This window comes from Pinus tabuliformis, chromosome 6 (assembly GCF_031772625.1).
Source record: "Pinus tabuliformis cultivar Carrire ecotype Pingquan chromosome 6, CPIR1, whole genome shotgun sequence".
NCBI classification, from domain to species: domain Eukaryota; kingdom Viridiplantae; phylum Streptophyta; class Pinopsida; order Pinales; family Pinaceae; genus Pinus; species Pinus tabuliformis.
The window spans coordinates 1,486,930,048-1,486,943,363 of record NC_142292.1 but is presented as its reverse complement, the minus strand read 5'-3'; positions in this window follow the sequence as shown (position 1 = coordinate 1,486,943,363).

Here is a 13,316-nt window from a genome sequence, read left to right as displayed (position 1 = left end):
TTTAGTTTTATAAGCCTCTTTTGTTGAGCTTCTGACAGATCCAATCTTAATTCTGCTACAAGTTTGAATGTATGAATTTGAAATTCAATTTTTAACAGAACTTATTTACCATATACCAGTTGATATGGACTGAATCTAGTAGTGTTTTTCCTTGTAATTTTGTATGCCCATAATGCTTCTTTTAATTTGTTTGACCAATATTTTTTTTTTCATTTTTACTGTCTTTGTCATGATGTTTTCTAGAACCTTATTAGTAGATTCTACTTGTCCATTTTCTTTTGGATGATACGGAGTAGATTTTCTATCCTTGATTTTGTATTTTTCTGTCAGATCTCAGACAAGTTTAGAAGTAAACGGTGTTCCCTGGTCTGTAACAATCTGTCTTGGAACTCCAAGTCTTACAAAGATTTCTTCAAAGAGGAAAGAAACAACTGTTTCTTTTGTTTCTCTTGCCACTAATTTTGCTTCAACCCATTTTGTAACATAGTCTATACATACTAAAATGTACTTCTTTCCATTTGAAGGTGGGCTAATTGGTCACACAAAGTCTAGAGCCCATTGTTCAAATGGTTCTATAAGTACTTGTGGTTTCAATGGCATCTCATCTGATACTACATGTCTTCAAGTTCTTTGACAGCTATCACATATTTTTCAATAGGTCTTTGAGTCTTTGAAAATTGCAGGCTAGTAGTAGCCAAGTTTGAGCACCTTGTATGTTGTCCGTTTATTTACAAAATGGCCACCACATGGTTCATCATGACATGATTTTATAATATCAAGAATTTCATCTTCTCTCACACATTTCCTTATTAAAATATCAGGACTAGTATAAAATAGGTCACCATTGACCTAGGTATATCTAGCACTCTGTTCAATTATTTTTCTTTTCTGTTTGCTAGTGAAATGGGATCGTAATATTCCAGATGACAAATAATTTGTTATATTTGCAAACCATGAGGTTTTAGCTGTTATAGAAAATAGATTCTCATCAGGAAAGTTGACTGAAACAGGGATAAGATCATCAGGAGAATTAAGATTCGATAGAAAATCTACCACTTGATTATCTTTTCCTAGTCGATTTAGAACAATGATATTAAATTCTTGCATTAGTAACAACCATCTAGTAATTATTCCATTAGTTATTGTTTCTTTCATTAGACATTTGATGGTTCAATGATTTGTATGAATAAATACTTGATAGCCTGTTATTTAATTCCTAAATTTATTGACTGCATGGACAACAACTAGCATTTCTTTTTTAGTTACTGTGTAGTTTAATTCCGCCGAAGTTAAATTTTTACTTATGAAATAGATGGCATAGTTAAACTAGTTTTCTTTTTGTCCTAGAGATTTCCCTATAGCTATGTCTGATGCATCAGTGGATATGTGAAATGGAAATGACCAATTTGGTCCTCTGAGAATGTGTGCTACAGACAATTTTTCTTTTATTTTTCAAATGGATTTTAACAATTTTTAATCCATTGAAACTCAATGTCTTTTGTAAGTAATTTTAACAAGGGCAAAGCTATCTTGCTAAAGTTTTCATTGAATCTTTTGTAGTATCCTGAATATCCCAAGAAACTTCTTACTTCTTTCTTTGTTTTTGGTGGCATTAAGTTTACAATGACCTGTAACTTTGTTGGCTCTACCTTAATTTCAGAAGAAGAAATGTGGTGTCCCAACAATACTGCTTCTGTTAACATCATAAAATATTTTTCATTGTTGAGGGATAAGTTTATCTTTATGTATCTTTTTATAACTTTTTCAAAATTATTTAAACAATCATCAAATTTACTTCCATAAACAGTAAAATCATCCATGTAGACTTCAACACATTCATGTATAAGATCTGCAAAAATAACTAAGACTTCTCTTTGAAATGTAGCAAGTGCATTACATAGTTGAAAAGGTAAAACATTATAAGCATATGTTCCCCATGGAAAAGTAAATGTATTTTTATCCTGATCTTCTAATGCTATCTTGATCTGATTGTATCCACTAAATCCATCAAGAAATGAAAATAACTTTTTCCCTGCTAATGAGTCTAGTACTTGATCAATGAATGGTAGTTGGAAATGATCCCTCAATGTTGTTTTGTTCAGTTCCCTATATTCTACACATATTCTTCATTTTCCATTTTTCTTTGGTACCACAACTAGAGGAGAAACCCATTGACTATCAGAGATAGGGTAGATAAATCCTACCTGTAATAGTTTCTGCAACTCTTCTTTCACTATCTCTCTCATCATTGGATTCATTCTTCTTTGTGGTTGTCTTACTGGTTTGATTTCTTCATCTGTGTAAATGTGATGGATACGTGTTTTTGGATGGATTCCTTGCATGTATATATAGTCTAAGGCAAAAACTTTTGAATATTTCTGTAATAATTCAATTACCTGTTGTCCTTGTGATGATTTTAGATTATTACCAATATTTAAATTCTTTCCATGATTGATTTCAATGATTTTTCTTTGAGAATTGGTATTTGAGTTCATAGGAAAAATGCTTTCAAATGAATTTTGTAATGATTGAATAGTACAATTTTCCTGAAAACATTGATTTAGAAGATGATTTGTAGTTTCATATTGTGTTATTCTTAGTTGCTCAGAAATATCAGGTTCTAAGATGAAAAAGTCTATTAAGTCCTCATTTTATTCTTCTTCTCTAAAATTAAAGGCTTGATTAATACTTAAAACAAGTAGAGTTTCTTCCTGTTGATCATCAAGCCATGATAGTAAAGAAGGTTATTGAGCAGGAGGATAGTGTGTGATATGTTTCATTTCATCTCCATGTGCTATGATCATGCTTCTTGATCTGCATCCAATGAAGGCATCTATTGTGGCTAACCATGGTCTACCAAGAATTAAAGGATGGCCTCCTAGATTATTTTTCGGTTGCAATATTAAAAAGTCTACTAGATATTCCCATGAATCCAAAGAAACAATGATGTCCTCTAGTATTCCTTCTGGTACTACTTTAGATCTATCTACTAGTTCTAAAATTGTAGTAGTAGGTCGAATATTTGGCAATTTTAAATACTTCATAATCTATATTCTCATGAAATTTATAGCAGCTCCTAGATCAATTAATGTTTTAAGAATTAAAAAATTATTGATTTAAATGGTAACCATAGGTATCCGTGGATCAATATATTTTTCAATTGTTGTTTTTGCAGACATGAGACTAGCTATTTTGCCAATGACTTGGATTGTAAGTGGATCTCTTTTCTTTCTGCCAATTTTTTTGATACATAATTCCTTTATTGTTTTTGTATATATTGGAATATCTTTGATAGCTTGCAAAAAAGGAATTTTGACATAATAATTCTTTAATTCACCTATGATATCAAATTCAGGAAGATAAATTGAAGCTTTCTGATCAACTACCCTTTTAGGGAAATGTGGTGTCTGAGTCATAATAGTTTTACTTTTCTGAATTTGATTCCTTAGATTATGTTTTTCATATTGTTCTCCTTCTTCAATTTGTTCTTCTATGATTGGTGGAGATTTTTTATGGAGAAATTTTCCTAACCTCAAGTGGATGTCTTGAATAGGAATAATAGAATATGTAGGAAATAATGTTGTTTCTTCCACATTATAAGCTGGCCTTTCCACTCTGTTACTCGGATTTGCTACTAGTTGAGCTAGTAATTGAGTTGGTCTAGGTGGTGGTTGGTTAGAAGGAAGCTGAAGCTACTGAGCTTGATTTAGTGTAGGCATTGATTTTTGCGTAAATGGATTTGATTGAGGGGATTGTTGGAATTGCTTATATGGGAATGATTATTGAGGATATGGCTATTGATATGACTGATAAGATTGATATTGTTGAGGGTAAAATTGTTGGGGAGGTTGAGCTCTATAATAATATCCTCACCAAATTTGTGAAGGTTGCTTTTGGTTTTGCTGAGGAGGTCAAACCTGCCATGGCAAAGGAGTATTCCATGAATTTTGATACTGAAAATTCTGGGGAATTTGTTGAGGAAACTCTTGAGATGTACCTGCAAAACATGGTTGCCAAGCTCTTCTTGATGCCATAAAATAAAATCCTTGAGTTTCTTCTAATTGACCTGCTTGCAACTCTTTTAATGTTGGACAATCATCTGTAACTTGATTTTTTGTACAAATTCCACAAACATGTATATTATCCAAAGGACATTTTCGTAGAAGATGTTTCTTCCTACACTTAGGAAAAAGATTGGCATTGTTTGTTATTTTTAGTGTTGTTTGTTATTTTTATTGTTGTTTCTTATTTTATTTTAATACATCAACTTGTTTTCCTAAGGTTTTCAAAAGATTTGTTTTAAAGTTTTCTAAAAAACTCCCTATTTCTTCTCTTGTTACTCCTCCTATTGCTAATTTAGAAGCTCTAGAAGTTATATCTCTTTTTTTCTGTTTTGGATCTACCTCTAGAGTACTTTTGACATAATTCAGTAATTTCATCAAATGGTAAGTATGAAATATCTCCTTTACCCATTACATTGAGAATATCAAGATATTCATCTCTTATTCCTTTAAGGAAAAATGTTCTAATGGTATCAGGATTTAAGGAATGTTGTTTGGATTTTTGTAGGTTGTAAAGAAATTGTTCCAAATATTCTTCCAAACTCTCATCTTCTTGTTGAAACATTTTAAAGATATCTTCTTTTGAGTCTCTAGGCCTACAATAGGCTTGATATTTCTTAAGAACAAAATTCTTCGTTTCTTCCCAAGAAGAAATAGAGTGTTCTTGTAATCCCATAAATCATTTTAAGACAGATGCTTTAAGGGTAGCAAGCAAAAGACGAAGCTTATGTGTATCATCAGTATAACCATAAGTTATACATAAGATATCAAATTCAGAGATGAATGAATCAGGATCTTCAGAAGACATTCCATAGAAATTTAGTAAAACTAAAGGTGGAATATTCTTCATTTTTACCTCTTCTCCTAGAATTTCTCTAGTATCTACAATTGGAAATCCAAAAGTAGCTTCTTTATCATTTTCTATTTCTACATCTTGTCCTCTCTTATGATCATATTCTATTTTGAAATATTCTTCTCTTTTCCTTTCTATTTCTCTTCTTGCCTCTTCTTCTCTTCTTCTTTACCATTATTTTTGTTTTTTTTTTTCATATTGTAACCTTTGTTTTGGAGTGAGGATATTTGATCCTTGCCCTTCTTCTGCCACATCTTTTTCAGCAGTTTCAAATGTTTCAGTAACAACTTGAGATTCAACTTGTCTTATTTGTTCAAGAATAGGTTGTTTGGTTTTCTTGTCTCTCTTTGTTTTCCTATGTAAGATGTTCCTATATGTTTTTGTTTTCTCTTCACTTCATAAGCTAACAAAGTTTGTCTTTCAACAAGAGTTAACCTTTGTCCTGAACGTTGTTTTTCCTCTAACTCTTCCAAAGTTGGTTTTCCAGCAATTGGTGTAGTTCATTCAAATGGAGGTAGTCCTACTTCTACCAATTGTTTAGTAATGTGGGGGTCTTGTTTTATGTATCTACCTTTTTCACCTATTTGTGTAGGCATAAATGACCATAATGAAAAATCCTATTTACTTTTTATGTTTTTGTTTTTGTTTTTTTTTTAATGTTTTTATTTAAAGCTTCCTGTTTTGATTATATTTGAATAAGCTTCCCCGGAAACGATGCAAAAAATGTAAGGTCAATTTACTAAGAAAACTAACACATGTGCTCTACTTATCAATCCAGGTTTGTAGACTTGGAAGAATGTCCAAAATATATGGATTTCAGGTGAAATAAAATTAGGAAGAAAAGACTATAAAGTTAAAGGAAGTACACATTACAAATATAATATAAGTTTTAAAAGACTAATAAGTTTCTTGTTCAAGATGCAGCAAGCAAGAGAAGAGGCTCCTAACTTAGGAGATATTGGTTGTCCTTCCTCACAATACTATCCCCAAGAAGAGAAACTAAAGAGAAGTGGCCTGTAATGTGTAGATAGCAAGAGAAGAGGCTCCTAACTTCAGAGATAATGGTTTTCATTCCTCATAGATCTACTCCAATATCATTACCATTGCATCAAATAAAACTGAAATTCAAGAAATAATACAAGAAATGCGAAAAGGGTGATTTTAACTATGGTTCATAACTTGTTAGAAAGAGAATTTAACCTAAATTCTTGTTTGTCCTTTCATATGTAAATTTGATTTTAAGCTATCATCATCCCAAAATAACACAAGAAACATCACGCATCTAAATAACTGAAGCATAAATTTGAAACAAAAAATACTGAAATTAAAATTATACTAATGTAATCAAAGTGTACTTAGCTTGGTATGGGGGATCTCCAACCTTGCCTTGTACACCTAAGGAACTCTCATCTATAGCTAACTTATGAAAATATCCACAACATGAGCAACAAATAAGAACAATAGAAAGTATTGTTCAAATTATCAAAAGGTCTCGAATAATGTGAATACAAATTACATACATGAATGGTTCATAAACTCAATTTAAATAAGAAAATTATCCACAAACTTAGCTACAATAGCTCTAATAGTATTTATCTATCCTAATCCATCCATCTAGGTCGAGCTCATTAAGTCTAATTCACAAAATTAGGCAAAATCCCCAAAAAATAATATTCTGCCCCTTTTTAATAGGGATTTCTGAATGACATGTCAAGTTTGATCAACATTGATCGGGTTTGTGTTTGCTCAGTTTGACCAAACCAATAGGTGTTCATCCATCCATGGTCCCCATGCTTTCCAAATATTTACTTAGCTCTCGCCTAGGTGTCCTGCACAATTGACTATAATGGAGCTATTACGGGAATATTTAGTGTAGTCCAAATTTACTCTTAAAACCCAATTTTTACAAAAATCTCTAAAAATTGAAAAACTTAATTTAGTTACCTGAATATTCAAAATAAGAGTGTTCAATGAAGCATATGTAAGTGGAATATGATGGAATATTGTGGTAAATGGATGGGTTTAGGATAAGAAAAATTGACCAAAATTTAGGGCCAACAAATTGTGTGACTCTTTTTTGGTTGTATTGAAGAGTGTAACGGCTTGAATTTTTGTTGAGAGTGGGTGTGAAATGACCTTGGTTTGAGATTCATTTTTCTAGTTATGATTTCCCTTTCATAGAATTTTCATGATGACCATAAATCTAGCCCACTCGGATTGACAATTAATGTGAGAGTGGACCTGTTGCTCTGATTTAAAGGAACACTTGTTTCCCATAACATTTTGGCATCATTGCCAAGAAGGTAATTTGAGGTGCATATGTGTGATTAGCTTGTAACAAACCTGGTAAAAAATCCATGTAAAAATGAATAAAGGTAAAATAAGACCTTGGTCATGGGACACATAATCTAAGCTAAATGTTGGGACAAAACATAGTGATGGGGATCAATTGTGATTAGTTCATGGTTAAGGAAATTGGAAAAGGTAATGGCAAAGGATTTGGAAAGGCATGATGCATTTATTGACATTTTGTTTATGAAAATAATGGAAATTAGGAGAAAAGGGAGGTGAAAGGTCACAGGTTGCATGTGAGGAGGAAAATGAAGTAAAATAATGGAAAATAAAGAAAATAGATGCCTCATTAATAATAAGGCTTATGAGGATCAGTTCACATACTTTTGTCAATTCAGTTCTAGAGTTCTCTCTCTCATACTCTTGGACACTTAGAGTTTTTGTGGAGCACTCCTGGAGGAGTTTGGCATACTTGGAGTCTTGGAGCAAGAAGGAAAAGGAAGAGCACAAAAGTGTAAGAGGATATTGGGATCAACAACTACAACAAGTTTTGCTTGCAGGTATCGAGTTGCATGTATTTTTTCCTCACTAGTTTCGGTATACATAGCATATCTATGTGGGTTTTTGGTTATGATTTGTCCTTGGCATGGAGGATTTCCTAGATTGATAGTGGATTTCCCTAGCCTTGCCATTTCCTAGATAGCCATGGTGTTGTGGGTTTTACTTTTATTTTCTAGTTGGTTTTCTTGTGCCTTTGGATGTGGGTTGAGTTACTAGTTCTTGGAAGCCTTGGTTGGAAAAATGCTATGGAATCCCTATAATAGCTTGGGTTGATTTACTAGTCCTCAAAGCCTTGGTTGGAAAAATGATCCAGAATCCCTTGGTGGGTTGAGTAACTAGTCCTTGAAGCCGTGGTTGGAAAAAATGTCTGGAGGCCTGACAATAGCTGTGGGCTGAGTTACTAGTCTTGGAAGCACTGGATGGAACAAACGCTTTGCAGCCCAAGGTATATTGGGTAGAGACCAATTTGGTGATGGTTAATGATGTCTGACTGTGGCATGGAATCATTGGTTGAGGGTTGAGGTGTTTTGGCCTATAGAAGCCCTGGATGGTTTTGATTAATTTGTTTTATGAGATCCCACATTCATAATTGGAATATGGAACAAGGGTGACTGGCTGAAAGAAAGGTTTGGTTCAGGATATTCTATGCTCGGGTAGTTCATGGAAGTCCCATAGTTGGTCATCTTATGCAATCATAAATAAGAGCTCCCTTTCTCCTTGGTATTTTATGGGTAGACATACTTGTTTATATTTGGCTTATATCGATGTTATATCCCTAGTATTTTTGTTGGTTACATGTTGTTTATGAATGAGTTTTATGACAATGAAAATGTATGGCTCTCATCCTGTTTTGGCTAATCACTAAATATACAATGAATATGTGACTTTAATAGATGGTAATGCAATTATTTTGATGAGGCATCAATGCTTCTTAGTGATTCTCAGATAAGTATGAGACCCCTATGCTCAGATCTATTGTTTAAACCTACATAATGCATATTTGTGACATGTTTGATGAAATTCCTGTCATGGCTAGTAGGGGTCCAGTTAAGTCCTTGTTCAAGTAATTACATTTGTATCATTATTTCATTGTTATCCTTCATTTCTGGAAGTGTCATGGAGTTCTGGGGAGTGGCCTGAGCCCCAGGCCTGAAAAAGTGGAACAAAATTCAGAGTCATAGGAACATAACAACCTGTCCAGGTCCCCTTTCATAGGCATACCCATGTTATGGGAGTGACTGGGGGGTCCCAGTCACACTCATGCCCATGTGATGGGAGTGACTGGGGGATTAATGTAGTAAAAATTTAGTTTGTCTCATATTAACCTAGAAGGTTTGGAGGACTTCTTGGGGTTCTGCAGTAGGTTAGGAAGGTTTGTGTTGTTATTTTCCATCAGTTCCACTTCCCTAATTGACACATAGGGAGTTGAATCATATCATAGTAACTCTTCATCACATGTTTACCCTGGTTGGCTAGTTACTTTGGTAGATGTGGGAGGAGGGTGTTACAGAGTGGTACAGATCATGGTTCACCCCTCAGACTAGATGGGCGGTGTGTTACGCATGCATTTGTTTCAGTTGCATATGTGTTCCTTATGATTGTGGTCAATGTGCTTGTTACATATGCATGGTGTTGGTCATGGTTGTAGTGATGTCACCATGTGCAGGTTGATGGAGTTATTGTGTGATGTGTCATCATGAGTGTATGATTAGTTATGTGTTGTTTATGCATGCCAAGTTCTTAGGTGTTTTCAAGTGTACATTGATATGATTGTTGTTGTCATGCATGAGGTCATGGTATGTGATGGATATGGTCATGCATTGATGACTAGACTATAGTTAGAATGATGTCTATATGTTGTTATATCTATATCCTATATGTATATATGTTGTTATGATTATGTTTATACATGTATCATGCTAAATCGGTTGATCTTGTAGATGAGGTATCCTCCCTGAATTATGCTAAGGTACGTTTTGTTTATGATTTGGTTTAGTTAACATAAGATGCCTTGCAAGAAAGAGATCAATATGGCTAGCAACATGGTAGATTACAGTTCATGAGATTCTCCTTATGGATCAGATGAGCAGTGTGGTGTTGGGAATTCTTATGACTTAACAGACACACTGAGAAGCTTGAAGGAAAAAATAAGGAGTTGTAAAGTAGACAATGATATAATCATGTAGGTCCAATAGAAACAAGCATAAGTCAATGTGTTAATCCTTTAGAGTTTGTCAGATTTGTAGAGACAGGGACCACTTCGGATCAACCATGAATAAGAGGAAATAACTAATGGGGCATATGGTAGTAGGTCTCTTGGTGGGTACAAGTCGGATAAAGATGACATGATCAAAGATGGAAGGTTCTTGGACCCGTCGGATTGGAGATGTGATAGACACAGGTACTATTCTAGGTCTTGTTCTGACAGGTATCATGATCATCATCATTATCATCCTTACAGGAGGAGTGACAAGGGATATTTTCTGGATGAGTTTAAGAAAGAAAATCCACCTACATTTTATGGAGAGATGAAGAAGTCATATGATGCAAAACCATTGAATAATTTCTTCATATTCCACGATTAATCAGAGAACATGAAGGCCAAAATAAATACATTAAGTATTAAAGGTAGAGCAGATCTCTGGTGGGAAGATGTAAAGAATGCCAGAAATATTTATGAGGATGAGTTGACTTGGAATGAGTTAGATAGGCTATTCTAGAAGCAGTATCTATTAGAGAGGTACTATGATGACAGGGAAAAGGAATTTTATGACTTGAAGATGGGATCTATGACCAATGAGGAGTACACTAGTAGATTTCTGGAGTTGTTGAGGTATGTGTCTTACCTCAAGGAGGAAAAGGCCAAGATTTAGAGATTCATCAGTGGGTTTCTAATAACATTCAAATATAGGATTGAGTTGATGAGCCTAGATCATTGGAGGAGACCATTCGAAAGCTTAAGCATTAATATGAGTAATCAAAGCATAGATTTGAGACTAAACTATACTGGAAAGGTAATGCAAAGAATAGAGGAGAATGCGACAAGAATCGAGTAAGACCTCAGGGTACAAGTACCAAAGAGAATGCAACGCCATCTAAGAAGTGCAATGCATCTGATAGCAAACAAGGACTTTGATCTAAGGAGCAGAATAAGGATCAAGGTTGAAAGCCTTTGTAGTGTTGGACTTATGGAGGAGAGCATCATAGGAGAGATTGTCCATACATCACGATGGTAAACCAAAAATATATAGTGCTCAGGAGGCACAGATAGTGGTAGATGTTGGAAAAAGTATTTACAGGAACTATGTAGCACTAGATAACGGGCAGGAAAGTCACCAGGCATATTTTATCGAGATGTATGGTAAGATTTGTGATCAAGTTGTTTCCATTTTGATTGACCCTAGACCTAATTATAGTTATGTTAATCCTGACCTGGTGGATAAGTGTGGTTTGAATAAAGAAGTACTTGGAGAGTCTTGGTTAGTGCGGTTGGCTATAGGTACAAAGAAGCGAGTTCATCATTAGGTAAGAGCTTGTGAATTTGAGTTGAATGGTATGTCTACATCAACACATTTGAATGTATTTCCATTGGGATCATACACTATGTTGTTGGGTATGTGTTGGTTGTATATTCATAAGACCAAGGTGGATTGTTATGACAAGGCTATTGAGTGTTGGATGACAATTGGGAATGAAGAGTCTGGGTAAGAAGAAAGCAACATCACTAAGAATGGTGTCAACCATGTAGGCCAAGCATAGTCACAGGAAAGGTTGTGTTTTATTTGTAGTGCATATTTCTAGTGGCGAAGGTAAGGAAGTTGAGTATCCATATGTTTTCAGCAGGTACCAAGTTCTATAATAGTTTTAAGATGTATTTCCTGCAGAGATTTCAGAGTTACCACCTCGCAAGGAAGTAGAATTTTCTATTGAGTTGGTATCGTGGGCATCGCCAACATCTAAGGCACTTTATAGGATAAGTACTCCACAGTTTGTAGAGTTGAAGTTACAGTTGAAGGAACTGTTGGAAAAGGGATATGTTAGGCCAAGTGTAGCACCATGGGATGAACCAGTACTATTTGTGAAGAAGGATGGTACTCTTAGGTTGTGCACTGATTACAAGGAGTTGAATAAAGTGACCATTAATAACAAGTATCTGTTGTCAAGGATTGATGATTTTTTTTATCAGTTGAATGGAGTAGCAGTGGTCTAGAAGATTGATATGAGATCAGGATATCATCAGGTACACATTAAAGAAGATGACATTCACAAGACTACTTTCTGGAATAGGTACAAACATTATGAGTTTGTTATAGTTCCATTTTGTTTGAATAATGCTCCATCTACTTTTATGTGCTTGCTAAATAGTGTGTTGTGTCCTTATTTGGAAAAGTTTGTTATTGTGTTCATTGATGATATTTGGTATATTCTAAAAATGAAGAAGATCATTCCAAACATTTAGCAATAGTATTGAGATTATTGAGAGAGATTCAGTTCTATGCTAATATTAGCAAGTGTAGTTTCTTTCAGATTGAGGTATATTACTTGGGACATGTGGTTTCCAAGGAAGGCATAACGGTGGATCCAGAAAAGGGAAGAGCTATCATGGAGTGGGCAGCTCCTAGGAATGTGGATAAGGTAAGGTCCTTTATGGGGTTAGTAGGGTATTACAGGAGATTCATCAACAACTTCTCACAGATTTCTTATCCTGTCACATCATTGCAAAGGAAAGGAAACAGGTTTGAATGGATAGAGGAATGTGTAGCTAGTTTTGAGTAGTTAAAGCATTTGTTGACACATGCTCTAGTGTTAAAGATCACAGATCCAGAAAAATATTTTTTGGTATGTACAAATTCTTGCAAGAGAGGTCTTGGTGGATTCCTTATGCAGGAAGGATAGGAGTGTGCTATGAGTCATGAAAACTAAATGAGCATGAGCATAACTATCTGACACATGATCTTGAGTTGGCATCGATCATTCATGCATTGAATAGGTGGAGGCATTGTATTCTTAGTAGACGATTTGTATTGATGAGTGACCATAATGGATTGTGATATCTATTTGATCAACTGAATCTCAATGCTAGGAAAGCTAGATGGTTGGCCATGATCAGTGAGTTCGACTTTGAGATCATGTATATTAAAGTTAAAGAGAACATGGTTGCAGATGCTCTTAGCAGGCAGATATAGGTGAAGCATATAGAAACTATGAGCTGCTATAGGGAAGATCTACAAGATAGGATCTTGCAGGGAGGTCAGTAAGATGACAGGTATATGGAGCCTAGGCCATGGTTCCAACAAATTAGAGGTACAAGTACAAGTATAGGTATAGGTATATGTGCAGGTACAAGTGCACAAGATGTGGACTATTGACTCACCTCAGATGAATTGGTTAGGTTTAGGGACAGGATATATGTTCTAGACAATAGTGATCTCAAGAAGGCAATCTTGAGGGAGTTTCATGTGAAACCATATTCAGGTCACCCATGATGTCAGAAGACCCTGACAACAGTGAAGAAGTTTTACTATTGGTCGAGTTTGAAGAGAGACGTG